A 16,879-nucleotide genomic window follows, 5' to 3' on the forward strand; every position below is an offset into this window, starting at 1 on the left:
GCCCCGAAATGACTGCCTGTGGAACTTTCTTCTCTAAAGCCAGATATCACGCCTGTTGTTCCCTTCCAGTAACTGCCCCACGGCTAACCACACAGCGCTGAGCGCAGCATGTGACCAAAGGCACAGACCGTGCTTGCAGCTTCCCGCCCTCTGACGTGCTGGTCCCTGAAGCTGTTTATCAGTTGACATGGAGTCAGGTGCGCCACAGCAGATACCTCATCCCTCGACCCTCAGCCGCCCCGCCCCGCCCCGCGCGGATCTCGAGAAGCACACATCCTCCGGGCAAGTATCGCCATCCACTTCCTGAGCTCTCCGACGCGCACGCTCCCCTTGCCTGGGGTACCCTACTCCTTACCAAACACCACACTACACAGCCTGTGGACTTCAGCCTAGGAAAAACCCCTGCCACTAACTCAACTCACACACTTGCTTTATCCAGCCCAGCAATTGCTTTCTGGTGATACTCTTGTTTTCTTTCTCAGTTACAGTAAATGCAGGGCCGCTGCTACAGGTTATGGCCCAGTAGGGTACACATAAATAGCAGAACTACCGGTATACTAAGTACTGCCCCGCAGCCACCCCTGCTGGCCTTGACTGGTGCCCCGGTTCCTCCTGCCCGCCACTTCTGCCGCTCTGCCTTGCTAGACTGTTCTCACCCCCACCCCACTGACCGCTGCTCCGATCACTGTGGCAACCCTCTGCAATCCCTGACCAACCTCCTGCCTCTGTATCTAGTGGCTGCTTTTGCTATGTTGTTGCTGTCCCACGGCTTGTCGCACGCGCCCCCCTCCCCCACCACCCCTAACTGTTGCAGACCTAGCTGGAAAGTGCTCCAGTACGGCCCCTGAAGCGCTTAACGTTGCCTGGAACAAGGGCCCTGCTGTCACAGCTGTACCCCGCATCTGGGTGACTGACTATAAACACCGCTCTCTGGTCTCGGTGGCTTCCTTACCTGATCCGTTGTGTGTCTTCCTCCGCTGCGATCCTCTCTCGTCCCTGGTCACTCGAGCAACAAGTAGCCTCTCTCTGCCCCGGCCAGATAAGGGTCCTGCGCCAGTTCCTGTTGCTAGTTTCCCGGTCCGTGTTAGTTCCGGCTGTCAGCGCCCTGTTATCTCAGCATAGGTTGCACTATTAACGCCCAGGTGCTTCCTGTCACTCACTGACAGGCCCTTTGTCCCTGCCCGGGAAACCACTTGGCCCCCAGTCTATTCCCCTCTGTCTGGGCCACGGTCATTGCTGACTTGGCAGTCCCCCCGACGTTAACCCTTGCTGTCTCTGCCCTGTCCCTCGCATCCTGTAACAGCAGATAGTGGCCCGGTCCCTGCGCCCCTTCTCCCACTACCACAGTCCTGCACTGGAATCCCTTTTCCCACTACCACAGTCCTGTCACTGGAATTCCTTCTCCCACTACCACAGTCCTGTAATCCCTTCTCCCACTACCACAGTCCTATCACTGGAATCCCTTCTCCCACTACCACAGTCCTGTCACTGGAATCCCTTCTCCCACTACCAGTTTTTCACTGGAAACCCTACATGTGTTATCCTGGCTGCTGCCAGTATACATCCTTTGCTGTCTCTCCCTGCGCTCTGCTTTCCGTGCCCTATCCGCCCCTGTCTCTACTCCGATCCTTGCTGCTGCCCCTACCCCAGGCCCTGCTCTCTATACCCCTGCCCCGCTCTGTGGGCTGCTTCTAGAGTCCTGCTGCTTCTTAGTCTCTGTTGTTCCCGGTTTCTTGTCTAGATCACCTGACTTCCAGTCCTGCCCAGCGCTCCCGTCACTCGCAGGCCGGCCCCCACCCCCTCCCTAGCGAACACAACAGCCCAAAAACTTGCGCAATGTGCTGAGACAGCAAGCGGGCAATGGGATGCTACACCGAGGAAATGAACTCAGAGAGGTGGCGGGGACGGGGATGACGTGTGCATTAGCCAGAAGCAGTGCTTAAAGTCTGGTGAAAATATCAACGGGCGGGGCTAACGAGTAGACGACACTATTTAGAGGCGGAGACTGAGAAGTATCTGTCTATGCCCAAGCATCGCATGTGGAACTGAAAAAGACCGGGGTGGCCCCACAGGGTTATGTTTTCATGCCATCTATGTTAAAAGGTGGATTAAATACAATTAAACAGCGCTCAACGAATCAAGTAAAGATATTCAAATGCGAAAACAAATTCAAATAAAAACAGCTCAATGAAGGTTCCACTCCCTCAGTTCTTTTTTATAAAACCCATGATTATCATGTATTCATTCATTTATGACGTTATTTTTCTGACAAGAATTCAATATAAAACATTGGCAAAATCAAACAACACTGTATTATTTCTTTGTATTTAGTTCATAAAGTACTTTCACAAAATAAGAATAGCATTTTTCTAAAAAATAAAATTCATGTTTTCAATCCCATGTGCATTTCATTTCACAGTCATAAAAACAATCAAATCATTGAATAAATCAATAGCAAAATTCGTCATTCCTTGTTCAAATTTAGTTAGATTTAATGTCATGTGCTTCAAGTCTTCAGGCATTTTTCTGTATGCAGCCATAGTCGATAACGTGCAACATGTAGGAAGTCAGACCCCGAATTGAGACAGTCATTCCAGAAGTCTCTTGTTCAGAGGATAATTGCCTAGCATTTCAGGGCTGGACTGCCCCAGGGCAGGACAAAGGGCCTCATTCCGAGGTTGGCGGTAAGTATTGGTTTTTACCGGCATGGCGGAAAGACCGAGTCCGATCTGGTACCACGCCGCTATTTACAGGCTATTCCGACTTCGCGGGCACGAGCTTTCCGCCATGCCGGTAAATCCCCTAGCGGCATACCGCTAAAGGGCCCGTTAAACCCCTTAGCGGCATGAAGCCAGACCTTCTTTACAACACCGCCATCGAAGCTTCGCCATCTGTAATTAGCGGTGACCGTAATTTACGGATACCGTAAATTTTCGGTCACCGCTAATTAACAGATACGTAAATTACGTCATCGCACAGGAACGGGAAGGAGCACGGCGGCCATCTTTAAAAACACAATCCATTGCCATCCTCTTCATACAGGACCCGGAGGTATATTTGGACCAGGAAAATAGCCATTAGAGACCAGCATCATGCCAAAAGCACTGAAAAAAGGTGCCAGCCGCATAAGGAAGGAGCGCTTTACGCAGGACGAGCTCCAGGTCCTGGTGGACACTCTGCACGAACATGCTGAGATAGTATTCAGCAGTGACATGCGTAGGCCCACCGTTGTCAGGAAGGAGATCTGGGACTTGGTTGCACAGAGGGTGAGCGCCGTAGGAAACACCCCCCGCACCACGAAGGACTGCAGGAAACGGTGGGATGACCTCCTATCGGCTAACCGAACCCAGGCCCTGGAGACAGGAGGAGGCCCAGCTTCTCCCATCAAGATGATGCCCTGGGAGCAAACGTGTGCGGACATGATGGGCACAGAAGCCATAGAAGGGGTTGACGAAATGGAGTGCGGTGCTCCGTCATCTGCTGATGGAGGTGAGTGTCATGAGTCAAGACAGTAAATGCATTCCCAATGTAAGGCACCGCCAAGGGCTGGGCAAGCTGTCACATCACGTATGGGAACCCCCCCCCCCAATGAAATCATGCCGTAACAAGTGGGACCCAGGCTGATGTCAGGTGCAAGGCTCCAACCCATATTGGCCATAGCGCACAAGGAGGCAGTCAATGTGAGTCAGCACAGTACTCCGCCAACATGAGTGACCCAGACATCTGCATGCATTTTCCATCCAAGCCCAGATCACTGTCCCACTCACCACCCAAATGTCAACAAAACGCAATCCCATTGTAATACCATAGGCTTGAAGAAATGCTGACCCCCAAATCATTGCTCATGCCATCTCTCTCTTCCCCCCCCACAGGCAGCTGGAATGAAAGTGAGGACCAGGAAGCCACCCAGCCCTGTACCTCCAGGGTCACAGCCAGGGGACACCGTATACCTGCAAGAAGGAAGAAAACACAGGCAACACCACCTGCTCCAGCAACCCCCATGGAGGATGCACAACCCCCACCCGCACCCCTACCCATGCATGCAGTGCCGCCGGAGACATGCCCCACGGTGCACTCTGAGGAGTCCAGTGTGGCAGGGGAGAATGCTGCCATGTGCCTACTCGATGTGCCAGATAGCCCCACATTAATTTCCGTTTCCAACGTGGAGGACCCCAATGACATTGGACATAGCCCAGACACCCCATCCTACAGCCAGGTGGCACACAGCGACTCCGGGGAGAGTGACACCCCAGGGCTCACAGGCCAAGGAGTACCACCTGTCTGTCCTGGATCCACCTCCCCTGCAGAAAGTCCCGAAAGGGCTGCAGGCTCTACACCAAGCCTGCCAAGCACATCGGCCACACCGGCCATGGATGCAGTGCGCTCCCAGCACCTCACGGGCTTGATTGAGGACTTTATCCGGGACAACCGCAAATCTAGGTCGGAGTGGCACAATGACCTTCTGGGTGAGGTGATCACTGCCAGCACAAACCGGCTCTGTGAGGTGCTGCGCCGGATCGCAGATGCCCTGGAGGCAGCACCCCCCAGACCACAGCCCCAGTGGGAGTACCCACCCTCCCAAAGCTCCTCCACGCAGACCAGCCCTGTCCGTCGGTCACTGAGTACATTGCACCGCCACAACATGGATCCCCCTGACTCTGGAAGTACACATTGACCATGCTGCCACACACATGTGGCCTATGTTGCACTGATGGGACTATTGTGGGGTTGTTGTGGGGGGAGGTGAAGGGGGGTGAGGGTGTGTGTGGGAGTTGGGGGGAGGGGGGTGAGGGTGTGTGTGGGAGTTGGGGGGGAGGGTGTGTGTGGGAGTTGGGGGGGAGGGGGGTGAGGATAGAGGTTTTGTCGTACACGTTTCTACATTATTGTTAAATACACTGGTTGATTATCCCTAAAAAACAGAGTGGACATTGATCATTGTGCATGTGTCTTTTAATGTCGCACAGTGCATGGCTTACATGTATCCCCACACCCAGTGCCCAATGTCCTGTCATCCTCACACCCTCAGCTGGCTTGTGAGTCAGAAATATTGTCCAATCAATGCCTGCCGCACGGCACGTCCCTCCTGTGCATCGGCACCGTGATGCTGTCCTGCCGTTCCTTCCTCCTCCCCCTCATCATCATCTGGTGGTAGCAGTTCCACGTCAGGGGGCAGTGGCACGTTCCGACAGATGCACATGTTGTGCAGAATTACACATGCCATGGTGATCTTGGACACCTTCTCGTGGCTGTAGATGAGTGCCCCACCCGACCGGCTGAGGCAACGAAATCGTGCCTTCAACAGGCCAAAGGTCTGCTCTATAACCACCCGTGTACGGGTATGGGATCTATTGTAGTCCTCCTCGTGCCTGTTCTGTGGGTTGCGGACCGGGGTCATGAGCCACGGCTTCAAAGGGTAGCCAGCATCACCTGCATGAGAGTGGAATGAAGGTAAGTGTTTGTGCATTCATGGTGGAGAATTGTACTAGTCTTACATGGCCGCAGGTGATTACTGGTCATACACACATGTCCCAGGATACAGCCACCCCATTACTGGACCGGCTATGTGTCATGTGCAATGGAATGATGGAGGGGGTACCTTCTCACTGATGGTTCATGGTGTGCACTCACGTCGTGTTGCATGTGCATCGTATATGCATGCAGCAGTGTTGGACTGCATTCATTGATGTCTTGCGCGAGACTTGGTGAAAGGGGGTGTTGGCTGTATTTGGTAGCATACTCGTCACTCTGCACGGATCTCTACCATGGTGACTTGCAGCAATCCTATGGGGGTGCAGGACCAGTGATACGCTGTAGGATCCCTGTTAGACTCACTTCTATGCACTCCCAGGGATGACTGTCCTGTGTGTTGAGATGCAGGAGTCAGCGATATTGTACTGCATGGTGCAGGATGCCACTACGGTGTGTAAGATCCGCCGATGAGTGGTGCATGTGTTGTGGTATCTGGCCAGGTTTCCTGTTACTCATGTAGTGTTAGGTGTCGGCTCAAATTCATCACTGGGTGGTTATGTGGTCATGTGCCATGTCACTTGCCTTGGGGCACAGTGTGCTGTGAGGTGAACATCGTGCACTGGCATGGACATTTCCACCCAGGTGGAGTATGCATCCCCCCCCTTTCCCACCCAGGTGGAGTATGCACCCCCCCTCCTTTCCCACCCAGGTGGAGTATGCACCCTCCCCCTTTCCCACCCAGGTGGAGTATGCAGGCAACCTACTCACAGCCCCAATGCACTGCCATGGCCCATTCAGGTTACTCACCAAGCAGCCAGGCACGTCGTCCAGCATGTCGCTCCATGTAGCGTGGTAGTGTTGAGTTCCGCAGGATCAAGGAGTCATGAGTTGATCCGGGGTATCGGGCATTGCAATGTGTGATGGCTTTACTGGACGTTGATGGAGTGGTATTGCTTGCGGTTGCGATACGGCACCTCCATGGCATGCGGGACCACCAATTCAACGTGGGTGCAGTCGAGGGCACCTATGCAATTTGGCATGCCTGCCAGTGCATGGAAGGCAACTTTGGTGTCATATATCTCCTGGGGAGTCTGGGTAGGGATATGTAGTCCATTGTGTGGGTGAGGAGGGCATCCAGCACTTGGTTGAGTAACCGGGAAAATATGGGCTGTGAAATGCCATGCATGTGCCCCACTGTATGCTGGTAGGTGCCTGTGGCAAGGAAGTGGAGCACAGACACTACCTTCAGTAGAGGGGGGATGGCAGTGCTGATTTCTATGCGGCTCACTATATCGTCATGTATCAGGTCCACTATGGTGGTAATGGTGTCCCAGACAAGCCGGTACAGGGTGTGGATCTGCTCTGGTGTGAGGTTGAAGGGGGTGGCTCTGATGCGGGGGATTTGGGGCTGCCGGCGTGGTAATGGTGGCTGCACCGGTAGGGCATGCTGGGCCTGTCTCACCCTCCTGCTCCTCCTGTGTATCCTCTGTGGTGGGGGCTGTGGTTGTTGTTGTTGCTGTTGTTGTAGTTGCTGCCTTGCAAGCAGGGCCTCCAGCTCCAGGAATGCTGCTACAATTGGTATCATGGGGGTGTGGTTTGTGGGTGTGCTCCTTTTGTGCTGTGCCAGACTCCATTGACTCCACCTGTGCTGATTGAGTGCACCTGTTCCTCTTGGAAACACTGCTCTGGGTTCTTTACACCTTCTCGGCGATGCCGATATTTACTCCATGGCGTTAAGGTACTTTGCGGTCTTGTGGAGGCCGTTTTTTCCATGTCCGCTTTACTTGGGATCAGCTCCGGTTTACGCTATGCCGCTAATTCCGGCATGGCGTGTCGGGCGCGCGCCACTAAACCGCTATTTACGGCGTCGTAAAGTACGATGCCGTAAATAACGGTCTGGTGGGTCAGAATGGGCCGTAACGGGAAACTATGCCGGTAGTCCTTTACCGGCATCGTTTTTCCCTTACCACCCAACTCGGAATGACCCCCAAAGACTGATATGTTTTGGATATTTATCCTTTGTGAAAGACAGTGAGCTAAAGACTCTGGGTAAGGCTCTCGTAACCAGGACTAATGTCTGGCAGAGGGCCTGCCAGGACCCCCCTTGTTTATTTGCTTAATTTATGTAGCTTTGGGTCTCACCCTAAGTTACTGGGGAATCCAGATGTGGACCCCTTGCTCACTATTCTTAGAGAGGCACAGCTCCACCCTACTGACTAGGTCCAACCAGACCAAAACACGTGTCTGGGGTTGATGTTGGTACTCTTGTTCAGAGGAGAATTGCCTAGCATTTCGGTGCTGGACTGTCCCAGGGCAGGACAAAGACTGATATGTTTGGGATATTTCTCCTCTGTGAAAGACAGTGAGATAAAGACTCTGGGTAAAGCTCTCGTAATGGAGACAAAATACACATGTAAAGGCTTTTTTAAGGACCTCATAATTTTGTCCATATTCAAAGTGGGGGACCCAATTTATGTGTTCAAAGAGCTCCACATTCAGATCTTCAAAATTGCGGCCCCTTTTATTAGGTTCAGTGTCATATTGTTTAACTAATTTCACCAACAAAGGGCATTTAGGGTCGGCTATTGATTTAATGTAGAGCTCTCCTCTTTTTCTGGACCTGGCTGCTTAAAGAAACCAAACCCAGCTCCAATCTTAAATGTTCCATGCGGCTAGAATGCGATAGATTGAAGATTTTACGCCCAAAAAAACTTCTAGATGTTTTAACCAAGTGTCATCTCTCATAGTTAACGCTTCAAACCCATAGAGTATTGCCGGGCAATAGTGTTGTTTATACAGGGTCATGATGCCCTCTATGGTGTACTTTGATGATTTTTTAGCAAACTTGTGTGTAGGTATGCCAGAGAGAACCGGGTGTCGCACCACGCTGTCACCGTTCAGAGCACCAGGGCCCAAAGAACCCTCCTGCAGCATACAAATGGAGGACTCAGCCAAGGGCAAGTTAGAACTGTGCTTTATTTTCCATAACAGACAGGGATCATACAGGAAAGGCCTTTCCAGCAATCACAGCTCCTGGGCCAGTTTCAGGAGTTTTGGTGCCATTCTGACATCACAAATTAGGGCTCTTCCCTAAAAACCTAAGAGCCTGCCTGCTTTGGGTGGTATCTCCTATGACTGGCACATTTAGAAGTAATTCTCCCGGCCCTCATATGTCAGGTGGCTTGCCTGACCCTTCCCCAAAAATGATCTATTACATTGTTGGAGGGTCGTAGGATTACCATTGGCCCTTGCCCTCTGCCATTCACCCCTGGATTTGGCTGATCTCCAGTGCTGGTAATATGTTCCCCATTCCCATAGAGTCCTTTAGGGACCACGGAAACACTGGCACCAGTAATAACGGTGCTGGTGCTTCTGTGAAGGTCTGTGGGCGGGTGTCGGTCTGCCCGGCAAGGGTACACGTCCACCAGACTTGCACTTTGCTGGTCTGGAAACAAAGGTGCCGGTAAACTTACCGGCACCTTTGTTTACAGATCGGCAACGTTAGAATGATGCCAATGTGTTCCAGTCAGCATTACCACTTTGCCTTTGAGAGTGCCTTCAGAGTTGCAATATTGTAAAACACTATATGTATCATTTCGTGTCTGCTTCGCTGGGACTGCTCCTCTTCTTACCATGGCCATTGTTCAGCACGGCTCTACCACATGGGTGAAGACCACAAAATTGAGCCTTCTGCTTTGTAATTAGTGAGTATTTATTCTGCTTTTCTGCAGATGGCTCCTTGTCTCTGAGCTCAGGAATGTGCTGCTCGTCTCTGACCTTTGTCAGCAAGCTCTGGCTTGGTGCTTCGTGCAGCCTAATTTCTGCTTTGCTTCGCCTTTCGTTCTGAGGCCTGTTGCTATATGTCTATATTGTGCTGTTCTTCTTATAGGCTAGTAGTAAGTTGGTTCTTCTAGGTTCCTTATACAATCATGTAGTTCCATATGGTTAGTTGCAATAAGCTGCTGCAAGCTTGCTCTGCATCTCTCGTTGCCTTGCATTTCTGCGTTTGGCTAATGAGAAAAAAATAATAAAAGCGTTTGACAGTATGTATATGTATCCGTCCTCTACAGAACTGTGTAAGCATGTTCTTCGTGTGTGCATGTGTGTGTCCATGTAACTTCGTGTGTGGATGCAAGTGTGCTTCATGGCTAGTGTTACTATGTCATAGTGTCTCTAATGATGTCAGCACAGTTAGAAATTTGTCATTAGTCGATCAGGTTCATTGAGGCATCTGGATCCATAATCAGTGTTGGGGCACCTGTATCCAAGATGACGTTAGCTGGATGAGGGTGAATGGCTGTCTGAGAGAATATCTGTTCGCATATGTAGTTGTCACTGGCCCTCGTGGGGGCTGTCCAAACAGCAACTGGCATCTTGCATCTCTGACATTTTGGGCTGTCATGCTTATAGGGGTCAAGAGGGGCATTCCAGGGACCCTCTCTTCATTCCCCACTCTGGTTGACTTGTCGACCAAACCACCAAACCTAGTCACTGTTGCCTTTGGTAGCCATATCTTCGTTATTCCTTCAAGATGTCCATAGTAATTTGCATGGGCATTGAAACTCCATGTCATGTAACTGCATCTCCTTCTGGGTTACACCATACTCATCTCAATCAGTACCTCTTGTTGTCCACAGGATCATTGAATGTTATCATGTCGGTCAGGAAAAATGGGCACTCCTATCTGTGTCCTTATTTTATTTCTTTCCTCTACAATTTTATCCTCTTCACCATTTGTATTTATGTCTACTATCACCTTCATCCCTATTGTTTTCTCTGTCGTCTTGCAGCATTGTGTGATACAGATCTTTATCACACATAATCCTACTAGTACTAGTGCTCCTAGTAGTACCTTTAGTCTGTCTGCCATCCAGGCTGGCATCCATGAGAATAAATACGACAGCCAGCTTTTGTCTTTTCCTGTTCCTTTTGCTTCTTCCTCCATCTTGACTTGCATCTTCGATAATCTTGTCACTGATTCAGTCAGTGTGCCATTTGCTTCATCATTTGTGGGCAGAAAGGTACAACAGGAACTCCTGATCTTGGTGCACACTTCTCCTTCAATTGCTGTGAGAAGGTCTTGAACTTATCTGTATTGGAGTGCCATCAACCTTACTGCTTGGAGCTCTTCTTTTATCGCGTTGAAGCCATTTACTGTTGAATGTATTGTCTGCATTAGCTCCCATCCCGTAATCTGGAGCCATGTTGTGTAAGTCTGTACAGCTGGAACTACTGACGTAAACAACATCTCCGTCCTACTGAAAAATCTACGTTCAGGTGGTACGTCGTAAAGTGATGCTGATGACTATTAGTTCTCCCTCTTCACTCTACTCGCTTCTACTGACTTCTTCTTTCTCTTTATATTGTCCATCTTAGGGAAGTCTCCTGTCATGATGTCTTTCTGCAGTACTACTTATGCTGGTGTATTAATGTGTACCACCAAACATATTCCTCCCCAGTTGGGTGGCAGCTTCTCATATGCCTTGGATCTGCACGCCCAATAATGATCCATGAATACTGCTGTCCCAACCTTCATTGCTGGATGCTTTTCTGTATTCTTGCACTTCTCCAACCTTTACTGCACCATCATTCTGGAAAAATATTGCTGACTTCTTCAGTGGTAGCTTTGTCAGTAACTGTGTGCTGGCATCCCATTCTTGCAGGCATTTGTCATTTTCTCCTTGTACCGTGTTTACTGGAGCCTGTAGGAGTGTATGTGCTTTTCTACCTACTGCTCCCTTCTTCCATTCTTCAGCTGTGTACGCTAGGCCACACACAAGTATCTGTGGTCATTCCCAACATCCTGGTTCTCTTCCAATTTCCTTGGGTCCCTTCTTAGGAAATGGCAGTTCTTTCAGTGTTATCGTCTTTGTATCTCCTTTCTGTGAACTGTCAGTTATGTATTGTACAGCCTGATCTAGTTGGCAATAATTGTCTATCATGTCAAGTGTCTTTATATAACTAACTTTATAGGGAAATGTTGCTGTTTTCCCTTGGTATCTTCCTCTGGTTGTAATCATGGACAGGTACATATGGCATTGTGCTCTTGATGCTGGTACTTCAGCTTCTACAAACGTTTGGGGGGCACTCATGGCATAGGGGATTAGTGAGAAGACATATCAGCTCCACCAGTGGTTTGTTTACCTACTTTAGTCATGTGCTTGTATCACATGTTATTGGATACTCGGGCAGTGTCAGTGAGGTGGAGTTTGCCATGTCTGCATCTGCACTGTGCCTACCTTTCTTTAGTGTGTGAAGGATATGATAGGTTATTCATAACGTGCTTAATACCCAGAGGTTTCTAAGCGCAGACCCGGGGATCGAACCTGTGTTGCTCTGTGTTGTTTTGCTTTCAAGGCGAGAACGTTGCCCCTGAGCTATCCTCCTAAAACAATACAGTGTTTACCTGTCCACCTGACATGGTCGTTCCACCTGCTGGAGTTGGGGTTGTCTGAGTAGAGGATACAGCAGTACTGCTAGCAACATAGGATACTCACCAAAAGATGAGGGTGAATATACTACATGAGAATAAGACACACAACACAATAATCATTCTTTTAATAACGATTTCCATCATTTACACCTCTTGGATACTTGTGTAGTTTGAAGATATCAATTGCATGCCTGAAATGTGCAAAAACAAGCATTATTTTGTAAGTATTTTATTAGTTCTAGCTCCCTGAACGAAATAATCTGCCATAGCAAGAAGGAATAGCTGCTCCCACACAGCTTTTATTCTGGGGTCACGCAGTACAGAGAGTACAGATGGATTTCTTCTTTCAAGGTGTGGATTTACTTGGGACATAAAATCTATGAAGACACAGAAATATACATTCAGATTGCTTCTCCTTGGGCTGTTGGATCTCCTAACAAATTGAACAAATTGTCCTTAGAAGGTTTCGGGATGGGGATCATGGAGAATGTCTAGGAAGTCCTTTCCTTATCTCTCCTGCTCTGGAGCGAGTAATCGTAGGGTGTCTTCTGCTGAGTTGTGATTGTTTATTTTAAATGATTTCTTCATTTATTTGTGTCACAGCCAAATCATGGCTTTTCACAATTATACAATCACTTCTCATAAACAATCAAGCATAAAACAAAAATACATCATTTCATACATAAAAGGAGATATAAAAGTTTCATAAAATTCATTCAAGCTGCACTCCCCGCCCCCTTACCATTACTGCCCATTTATGATAGCTACTACTGTATTGGCTTCTACTTTCTTTTATTCAGTATTTAGTCACCAAGCCGAAGGCTTGGAATAGGCAAATCACTTGTATGGTTAGGGCAGTATCTTCTCTGGATATGAGTCTATCCCAAAACATCTCCAAACATAATCTTTCTTGTTTATCTTCTGCCTGGAATAGTTGTTTCCTCTGCTCCCAAGTTCCTCTGAAATTCATCAAAATGTGCTTAAGATGTTGAGTTATATTCTCTTGGCAGATTATTTTAGAATTAGGGAAGCGCTTCAAATACCTAGGCACAATTGCACTTTTTCTATCTGTGACAAGAAATGATTTAGCCAAGATTAGAGAATGCATAGTACCTATTGTTCGTATCCAGTCAGTTCTTTTTATCAGCCTCTTGGTACGTAATGGATTGCAAATTAGCTCTTCTTGGTTACTTTCACAGTCCGACAATAACCTTTTAGCTAAAAATTATAGTTTTGTCAGAAACCAGGATGAGTCATGATGCAGGATAGTAATGGTGTCTTCATTTAGGGGATTTGCCTGAGGGAGTATGATTGCTCTATACAGTGAGTTTATGCACCAATCAGCATGAGATCTAAGGGAGCAGAGCCCAAGTTCAAATCTGAGACTTGCCATTGGTAGGGATGATGGCATCCCCAACACCTTTTTCCCCAGGCGGCCCTCCACTCGTACCTAATTGGTTTCCCAAATTAAGGGCTTTGTGTCAATCCCATATAGCAAGGCAGGGAGCACCTTTGCAACATAGCATTTTAATAGGAGCTCCATGGAAAACTTACAGTACGTTCTAAGCACTTTCTTCATCTGACCGGCCAAGCCCGTAACCTTATCATTCAAATCTAGATTTAATTGCAACTTTGTCAGGCAGGTATATAATTTGAACCCCAGGTATTTCACCTGCCTCAGAATAGGAATAATCTCATCACCCAGAAACCACTTTGAGCGCCTGGTCTTTTTCCCCAGCATTTTAAAGATCACTATATATGACTTCTTAGCATTGATCTGGAGTTTGTTTTCGTTTGCATAATTGCACAGTGCTCCCAGAAGGTGCTGCAGGCCTACTGGAGAATAGTCCAATAGGACTATATCACCCACGTAAACCAACCACCTGATTGTAGTACCCATGATTTTCGGGCTGATCAATGCTGCCGGGGCCAAACTCCTGTCTAAGTCTGCCAGGTAGAGGTTGAAAAGAATAGGGGCTAAAAGACATCCTTGTCTCACTCTTCTCTCAACCTTCACTGGCATAGATATGTGGCCCAATGCATCTAGTCTTATTTTCAAAAAGATGTCATCACGTAAACTTGCCAACAGGGCCAGGAGTGGTCTTCGGAATCCCCCATTCATCCAACGTTGCCCAAAGGCGCTCTCTGCACACCATATCGAAGGCGCTCGACAGATCAATCCATGCCCAATACAGGGCCCGGCCCCCTTGGCCATGAGTTTTTCGCTTACCAGGCCTTTCAAGGAAGTAGATTGACCCCTTCTGAAGCCTTTTTGGGCCTTTAATAGTATGTTATTTTCCCTACCCAATTCTCCAGTTCTCTTAGTATTAGCCCTGAAAATATCTTACTATCAGCGTCTAGGAGGGTGATCGGATGATAGTTACACAGACATGTCCAATCGCCTCCCTTATATTTGGGGACTACTTTGGATGATTTCCATGACCATGGTAGATAGTTTTCTCTTAAAATCTCATCAAAGAATACACTTAGTATTCTAGACCAGGTGTGTGGGTTACTTTCCAAGATCGCATTTGCAAGCCCATTTGGGCCAGAGGCCCTAGAGGATGAGGATTTTCTTATTTGATCGAGGATTAAGTCCTCTTATAAGTCCAACTTCAAAGACAAAATGCTTTTTTTGAGGGCTGGTCAGCCAGTGGCTTTCTATACACTGCAGAAAAATGCTAACACCATTCCCCTTCTTCTATAATGTTACTCAGAGCCGAGGGTTGGGAGTTCTCTATCCGGTTAATAAATGACCAGAAATTTCGAGAGTCCCCCTTTCCCAGAGCTCTGAGCATTGCCTCTCCATCATTCTGATATCTCAGATGTCTATGGCCCGAACCCAATATTTATATTCCATCTGAAGAAACTTTTTCTATAGCCTGTACGTAATGGGATCGAGTTTAAAGGTAGTTAAAGTCCTTATAGCTTTCCTAAGGAGTCTTTTCCTTGTATAGACCTCTTCATTAAATGAGTGCAGGTGCTTAGAGCGTTGCCCTATAAAGTGTTTCTCTGGGCATTCCACTAACCATACAAAAGCCTGGAAGTTGGTGGGTGTGCACTTCCTGCCCAGCTCTTCATCATTCATACTTTCACATATTCTGGTTAAATCTACATTCAACTTCACTGCCCGTCTCTTAAACCTTCGCAATCGATTCGTACCAATATATATCATTAACTGAAGACACAGATCAGTGGGAACTGCCGGGAAATCCAAGCTTATTGATCCAGAAACTATGCTGTGATAACTCGGCCCACCCTCTTCCACCTGGATATTTTCAGAGTACAAACAATAGGGGAGACAGAAAAACATAATCCAGAATTGAAATTTAAATGCCCCGATTCCAGGTGGGGGCGGGGGGAACATCCCCCACAATAACTCAATTAGCCATTACCAGGTTCTAATCCGCTAGTAAGGATAACCATTGTTCTCCTATTCTTCCATCCATTTCCCCCCCTTACACTGCTTCTACGCTTCTAAGATAATACAGTAAGCGTTTAAATCTCCTGCTAGAAAAATCTCTGGCAACCCTTCACTTGCTTTTATCTTTGTAAGAAGGTCCGCTAGGCTTTCTAAGAAGACCCCAAAATCAGCCCATGCTTCATTCCAATAGATTTCAATTACAACAATATCTTTCTGTAATGTCTTATAGGTTAGGTTTAGCCTCACGGCCAGGATGCCCTTCATAATTGTGGTCATCATCACCATCTCTGAGCTATAAATGCTTTGCACTGCTGTTAGAAGGCCATCAAGGTTCTCCCACATTTCTTATGCTTGGCCAATTGGTGAAACATTATAAAGCCATCCACCTGAAGGGTCTCAGGCAGCCAGATCTCCTGCAACATTACCAAATCATTCTGACCAAAGAGGGCATGACACATGTCTTTTGTTCTAAGAGGATTGGAGCCCCTTGTGTTCCATGTCATAAAACTCAATTTCTGTTGTGCTAGAAACGGTCCTCCCCAGCTCTCAATTTTTCACAGACTTGGCTAATGATCTCTAGCTATAGGGACCACACTTTTGATTTGATATTAAGCAGCCTTATGTCATTTACTCCTTTAGCATGCACCCCCACTAGTTTTATTTATGGCGGCTTTAGCTTCTTCCATACCTTCAGATCACCTATCCTGCCTCCTTTGAGGCCTTGTGGGTTCCGCTTCTGGGTACTTCATTGGTACTTCATATGATTTGTTCCTAAATTCTTCACGCACCGCCAGTATTGCCTCTGTGGGCAATTTGGATATTAGACCTATCTCCACGATGGTCAAGGAGTCTCAGACCAGAAATCAAACAAATTCAATGTCCTCGCTATTTAACAGGTCTAGATCCAGAATTTTCTTGAAGAGTGCTAACATGGCACTTCGATTTAGCGCCCTCTGCTCCCCCCTTCCTTTTGTGGATTTTATCCACAATCTTAGTATTGCAAAGGTGCGTAATGCATTTTTCACCCCTTCCCCTGCTTGTTGCAAGTCGAGAGAGGCCACAATCCTTGTTGAAGCTTCATCCTTTGATGGTCGCTTCTCAAGTTGTGGTTTGCCACGCAGGAATATCGGGGCCAGCTTAATCGGTTTCGTGGTTGTATGATCAATTAGGGTTGGACTCTCCCTTCCAGCCCTGTCCCCCCACCCCCCTTCCGTTTGTATGCCAATACTTTCTCTTATCCCTACATTGTTAATTGACTTGGTATGGGTGGCTTCATATGGCAGAGTTGGACCTTCTTTCGCCGGTGTCACCTCCACAGAATTTTTACTGTCATTTGTGGGGGTGCCTCTTCCCGTCTTTTCTGATGGTTTAGTGCAGATATCTTTTTTTCCTGGGGCTGCGAGGAACGGGTTTGTTAGAGTCTGTATGAAACTAGTCGTGGTAGAGTTATGAATGTTCTTATTTTTTTTATTCTTTGGTTTGCAAACATTCACTACTTTTATAGTCTCTCCAGTTTTTCCTTTTCGCTTATTACTTTTCCGTTTGCCTCCCTT

The 16,879-nt window shown here is 47.9% G+C and overlaps 1 protein-coding gene across 1 annotated transcript in view; it reads right to left on the bottom strand.

Moving 5' to 3' along the window:
- The window catches only part of SLC66A1 (solute carrier family 66 member 1), a 235,737-nt gene extending 233,849 nt beyond the window's left edge, over nt 1-1,888 (bottom strand). The window contains exon 1 of the mRNA XM_069610391.1: nt 953-1,888. The gene's annotated coding sequence lies outside the window, so the exon portion shown is untranslated. The remainder of the gene's footprint in view (nt 1-952) is intronic.
- Nucleotides 1,889-16,879: the final 14,991 nt, after the last annotated feature.

Source organism: Ambystoma mexicanum, chromosome 8 (assembly GCF_040938575.1).
Source record: "Ambystoma mexicanum isolate Mex_15411 chromosome 8, UKY_AmexF1_1, whole genome shotgun sequence".
NCBI classification, from domain to species: Eukaryota; Metazoa; Chordata; class Amphibia; order Caudata; family Ambystomatidae; genus Ambystoma; species Ambystoma mexicanum.